Below are 7,068 nucleotides of genomic sequence, written 5' to 3'. Positions count from 1 at the left end.
TTGGGACCAGATATGCATATGTCATTTGCTCACATGCAAAGTGAAATGGAGTGGATCTTAATCTTCAGGCATATGTGATAGTCTATGATTCTCCACCTTGTTTGAAGCATTTTTCTCTGGACTCTTCTGAAAAACCATAAATCAGATAGGTTGGGGAAAATGCTGAAATGAACTGTGTAGTGAGATGGGGATAGTTCAGCTAATCTTGACTACCATATATACTCTAGACCAGTGATGGCGAACCTTTTAGAGACCGAGTGCCCAAACTGCAACCAAAAACCTACTTATTTATCGCCGAGTGCCAATGCGGCAATTTAACCTGAATACCACCCCCAGAGGGGGCCCAGAGGGAGAGGCTAGGGTTGCCAAGTTCCTCTTCACCATGAGTGGGAGGTTTTTGGGGTGGCGCCTGAGGAGGGTGGGGTTTGGGGAAGGACTTCAGTGCCATAGAGTCCAATTGCCAAAGTGGCAATTTTTTCCAGGGGAACTGATCTCTATTGGTTGGAGATCACCTGTAATAGCAGATCTCCAGCTAGTACCTGGAGATTGGCAACTAGTTCCTTAGTGTTTTCTCTTTACATATTAAGACAAATGGAAAGGTGTTTGGAGGACAGCTTGTGGGCACTTCAAAGGTGGAATAGGACTGCACGCCGCTCCGCCCGCACAGACCCAGAGGGTGCCGGAGAAGCTGCTGGAGGGAAAGAAGGAAGGAAGGAAGGAAAGAAGGGAAGGGAGGGGGAAAGGGAAGGAAGGGAGGGAGAGAAAGAAAGAAAAAGAGAGAGAAAGGGAGAAAGAAATGGAGCAAGGGAGAGAAAGAAAAGGACAGAGGGAGACAAAAAGAAAGAGGCCATTTATGCATGGGAGGTTTTGCCTTGGATTTGCCACTCGGTGGGGCGCGGCGGCAGGCTTGTGAGAGGCGAGCAGGGTGGGGCAGAGGGCGCCTCCTTCGCACCCACCGACCAGCCATGCCCCTCCGCCCGCACAGGCCCAGAGGGCGCCGGAGAAGCCGCCGGCCATGCCGAGTGTGAGCGCTCGGCTTCTGTTCCCCGCTCTCCCACCCACCTGGCCGGCCACGCACGCTCCAGCGGCGGCAATGGCGGCAGCTTCTGTGGGAGAGTCCGGGGGCCACCGCCAATGATGTCGGAGGTTCCCCACCCCTGGGCTACAGCCTCCCCCATCCGGGGTGGGGCAGAGCCGGAAAGGCCAGCGGCTTGGAGGAACCGTGCGTGCCGGCAGAAAGGGCTACGCGTGCCGGAAGTGGCACCCGTGCCATAGGTTCGCCAACACGGCTCTAGACTCACACACCAATGTTGTTTGTACTGTGTGCATATTTTGAAGATTTTTTTCTTGTAGAAACTTGCACATGCCTAGTATAGAAACACATTGATATATAATTTTCACTGTGTAGTGAATTCTCAGCTGGCTGAACCAACCAATTTGTCCACAGAAACAACAGCAGTTCTAAGCAGAAGGCAGGGAACTTCTCTCTAAGATTTATGGATATTTACTGAGTGCTAATGATTGGGCTAATATATTAGTCCTTGGATCATTAATTGCAAAGTTGTTCAGCATATGGACAGTGAAGTTGAAAACAAAGTGTTACTTTAGCCAGTTGCACACAATTCTGTTGGACAAAATGCATTCGAACCACCAGTTTATGTGTATTTCCCCCAAATGTATAGTTTAGTAGTTGGCAAAAGTGAACATTCCTGAACAGAACAAGAAAGTAAAAGTACAAGAGCCATTTTTTAAATTTATTTTATTAAAATATGTGTACCCTATCTTTCATCTTGGATTATGGCAACAAATGCCACGAGCAAAGTACAAATGGCATGAAGATCTCAGAATTACATTCCTAACAATTAAATTCTTACCTGCTTTTTTGTGCTTCCACTAGAGGTTATGTGTTATTCATCAAGACGTTGGTGCTAACTGGAAATGCAGGATGGACCTGTTAAAACAAAGGGAGAAGAGACAATGGATAAGAATTTGTGTAACTTTCCTCACTGTGGACTCTGCCACCTGTGCTGGCCCACCAATCTCTCTGTCTGCTGTTTGGACTAGAACTGTCTTTTGGCTTTTAAATAATTGCTTCAATGCCAGTATGGTGTATTGGTTAAAAAGGTGGACTAGGACTTGGGAAACCTGCAGTGCAAACCTATGCAGAGTTCTTCCAGTCCAAGCCAATTACCTTCCATGAATTTAGAGTAGCGAGCTTCTGCATAGAATTGCACTGTCAGGTTCAGATCTTTGCTCAAAGTTCACTTGGGACAATCGCTGCCTCTATGTCAGGGTTGTTCAGAGTATAAAATTGATGAGAGAACTATGTGTAGCTTGTTTGAAGACTGCCCCCAACAGTTGACATTCTCTCAATGGAGGACTAATTAAAAACACAGAGAGTTGGGAGGAAAGCTTTTAACTACACCATGACAAATCCAGTAGGGCTTAGAGCTCATTTTCACTCTTTCCATTCTTACGAATGGTGTCTCATAATGCTTGCAGCACTTCCTTTGACATTTTAGCATGAAAATGCTGAATACTTACTGCCACTAATTATGTTTCAAGAAATGGCATTCCCATAACAGGAAAAGGATCAGACACTTGGGTGGGAGAGGGGGACTGTGGGATGCTGATCCAATTATATTTACTAGTCAGCAGCTGGGATTTCCCAATTCTGCTCCTTCATAAGTAGGAATTAATTTACCATGAAATTTACCACTTCTGTAACTTACGACACAGCATACCTCTTATTTTTCATTTGCAAGATGAGACTGCATGATTTTTGAGGATTTTCCACAGGATTACCAATGTGGGCTAGATGCAAACCCGACAAACAAGATCTTTGTCTCCAAATAACCCCATCAAAATTTGTAAGAGATGGAAAGGCCTGCTGAAAAACCTGTTGTGGTCGTATATGTATAAAAAAAATGGTCCTGCCTTTTCTAAACATACATCATTTGAATGTGAGAATACAATTATAAAGAAGAGTTTGACTTTATTCTCTGTTGCTTAGGGCAGCACATTATTAAAAGAGCTGGGTGAATAATTCATAATGAATAGGTTTTATGATGAATTCCAAACCTTATGCTGTCTGTGTGAATTTCATTCCACAGCAAAGGGCATTCACTGGGCCCATCACTGCTAACATTTTGAAATCCAGAAGATGCAGATATAGCTCTGCCTCTGATCTGCAGTTCTTTCCTTCTGCCACTCATGACTCCTTTACCCATGAAGGTGGTAAAGCCCAAGTCTACATTCATTCAGAATATATTCCTATATATATATTTTTTAAGGATAGACCATGATCCAGATGAAGCTTAAAAATCCTGAACACAAAATGCATGTAGCCCTCAACAGACAATATTGTGCACATTGAAATCAGAGCATACTGAGAGGGAGCTGGCACAAGTTTACTGGATTTTCTAGGATTCTGGATGACATTGCCAAGGGTCTGAATGCATATTAGTGTAGAGTCCAATTGCCAAAGTGGCCATTTTCTGCAGGTGAACTGATCTCTATCAGCTGGAGATCAGTTGTAATAGCAGTTAGTGCAGTCTGGAGCCAAAACGGTTGTGGGGTGGAGTTAGTGAGTGCAGCCTGGATCCAAAACGGTTGTGTTTGAAATGACACAAAAAAATCTGTTCACAACCGACTGCTAAAATGGATTATAAGGGCAGTTTGAAAGGGACCACGGTCATTTCAATATTAGTTTGATACAGACTTTCATTCCCTGCCTCTCTTTAAACTGAGACCCAATCATTGGGCTTGCTGAAGAAAGGACACTGGAGGGTGTGCCTGCCCTGGACTCTAGCCTGTAGGAGTCAGGGCTGGACACCTTGCAAGTGTTTTTGTTGTTTGTTTGTTTTCAATCTAGGAATTAGGCTTTTGCAAAGCTAACATGGTTCACAAAAGGGCAGTATTATTCATATGATTCTATTGGATTTAGGGTTGCCAGGTCCCTCTTTGCCATTGGTGGGAGGTTTTTGGGGTGGAGCCTGAGGAGGGTTGGGTTTGGGGAGGGGAGGGACTTCAATGCCATAGAGTCCAATTGCCAAAGTGGCCATTTTCTGCAGATGAACTGATCTCTATCAGCTGGAGATCAGTTGTAATAGCAGGAGATCTCCAGCTAGTTCCTGGAAGTTAGCAACCCTAGGTGGATTTATTGCCAGTTTTCACATGATAAAATGGTTCCGAAGAAGAGACCTTTCCATAGTCATACTTCAGGAGACCATGTTGTGAAAAAGGTTCTTGACAATATAATCATTAGAAACCCTCAATGAAGAAACAGAATTATTTTTAAAACTTTCACTCAAATAATGTTCTTATTGGCAAAATACTGGAAGAACAGCTTGCTTTCTAGTTCGGATGAGTGACTGGGAAAATGTGGCAGACGGTCTTCATGAATAAGCTAACATGTTTTAGGCAATTGTGGGACACAAAAATGTGCTCAGTTCATTATTACTAACTGTAAAATCTTGTTATTCCTTATTGTTTACTGGAAATCTACTTATCTACTTACTTATAGGTTTAAATTTGAAGAAAATGCTGACCAAAGTGAAACAAAACAATAAGACAATAGATATTAGGGATTTTGTGTGTGTTGAAAGGATAATTTATGTTGTGGAAAGGCTGCTTTATACACAATATGTGGACAGTTTTTCCCAGGCCAATCTCAGGGAAAATTCCACACTCCAAATGTCTCAGCTTTAAAGCAATAGCTCACTCGTTTTTTTGCAATGTATGGTCTCAATGGGCTTAAACTGGAGTAATTCTACATTGGATTGCACTCTATAATAGCCATGGTGAGTATAGGGGAATCTCCATATATAGAGGCAGCACAGCTCTGAACGCCAGTGGTAGGAGGCAGTATCAGGGGAAGGCCTGCCCTGTTCCTTAGCCCTTCAAGACAACTGACTGGCTACTAAGTAAAACAGGGTACTAGAGTTGATGAAACAATGGTCTGATCCAACAAGGCTGGGTTTTTTTTCATTTTCTTATGTTCATAAATGCAAACAGAATGGTTTTATTATGGAATACAGCTGTAGCCTATTCAGATTAAGGAATCCAGGCAGGAGTTGCACGGACATTTCCAAGTATGTGTAGTGGAGGAGAGTCAGCCTGAATGGGCTTTCTTCAGCCTTCTGATAAAGCATCAGAATGAACATTCCGAAATGCAACAGTCTTCTTCCACTGAGCTGGCAAAATGTGTGCATTTTAAAAATATATATAAAGTAGCTTGAAATAGAGAAGGGGGACAAAAAGAATAAGGAGGGTTTTTTTCTGGACAGATGGGATTTCATTCTTGGCTTTTTAAAATATAAAAACCCTGCCTAAACCTTTGTTCAGAGGAAACTGTTGCAAGACTGTCTCTGTTTCATGCCTGCCCACCCTCACCTTAGTTTTGGGACCAGCTTATTTTTGCATCTATTTATTTATATGGGCATATTTAACCCATCTTTCTCTGTTCAGTGGTGACCCCAAGAGGCTAACAATATCAAAACTACATCAGAAAACCATCAATACCACAGATATTGAATCCCAGGTTACTTAACAATATATCTAGCTGTCATTAAAAGACTAACCATTAGCGTGGGGAGGGGGGGCAGCACAGATGGTTACATCTCTACCCTTGGTGACAACCGTCTCTCTCCAAACAGGCACTCTGCGCTTCCTTTGTTTTTCATCTATGCTAACCAACACATCATATTTTGTATGTGCTGTAGCAATGTCGGAGCACTGTACGTGTCTTTTTACCTCCCACACCACTCTTTTACATTCCAGTAGGGGAGAACTATAAGAGGAAACCTATTTCTGCTTATAGATTATACTTGCTAACTCACAATGATTGCCTACAGGAAAGGAAATGAAGAAAGGAGAAGGGAGCTGAATGAGAGAGGCAACAGCTGATCTCACAGAAGGCAGACATTTTCACAGCAGTAGGAAGTTATCAATCTGATTTTAAAAAGTGCAAGTTCTATGTTATATCAACACAACACATTGGGAGTTGTCGACATTAATGATATGTGCAAATGTAAGGAGGAGAACAAAGTTGCACTTCCTATATTTGTGAAGATGTTTAGGACTGAGCCAGACTTTCATGGTGTTTAATTTTTGCTTCAAAATATACATTTTGAGAACACGTTAGCACCATTTTTTCCCCAATAGCTTTTCTGATGTGACCCCCAGGAGTGACTTTTCTAAAAAAACACAAAACAGTCAAATGGATCTAGATAGCCATTTGATTCTATTGTTTATAATTTTTATACCTTCATAAATAGAGTTGTACCTCTGCCTACTGAGGATCCTACAACATCATCTCACAAAAAGATCTCTAGTCCAGGAAAGCATGTGCAAGAATAAAAAGACATTAGTCTTTTAAGTGCCAAAAAAGTCTTTTGTACATTTAACTTAATTAACACTATCATAAATAACTTGAATGAGCCATAACTACTGTACCATTCAAAAGACATTCACAACATGTAGAGGTGTCAAAGAACGCCTGATTAACCAAAGCATTTTTCAATGTATGCAAAAAAGTTTTTTTTAAAAGACATTTTGTAGCTATAGTGTTTAAAACCACCCTGATGGTGCAAATCCTGTCTTTCGCTACAATCGCTGTGCATTCGTGTTCCTATTTGTCATCTGGACATTTGGGTGAATGATAAAATGTGCACTTGTTCATACTGTTTAGTATAGCGGTTGTTCCCCATTTAAGGAAACAGAAGTAGCAGAAGTTAATCTGCCCAACTGGCTGTGGAGTCAGTCTTGAGTTCAGGTCACGGCATTTGACACTATTAGAGAGCTCTGATCCTCAGTCAATATGCAGCAGCAGAGATCTCATTTTCCTTCCCAGTATTAAGAGACTGTTGCAGGAGTGGCTTGGGAAGACAGTCTTTCTAAGAGCGTGAGGTTATTACCACTGTATTCTATAATCAGCTTAACTGTTCACGGATGGGTTGAGGTTTTCTATTAAACCTGTGCTATCTGTTTGGCGCTTCAGCTCCCTGGCTTGGCCCTTGACCCCTTGTACAAGCACAAGGGTGCCTGAAGAGTTCAAGTACAGCAATG

Source organism: Euleptes europaea, chromosome 3 (genome assembly GCF_029931775.1).
Source record: "Euleptes europaea isolate rEulEur1 chromosome 3, rEulEur1.hap1, whole genome shotgun sequence".
In the NCBI taxonomy this organism is placed as follows: domain Eukaryota; kingdom Metazoa; phylum Chordata; class Lepidosauria; order Squamata; family Sphaerodactylidae; genus Euleptes; species Euleptes europaea.
This window is presented reverse-complemented; position numbering follows the sequence as displayed.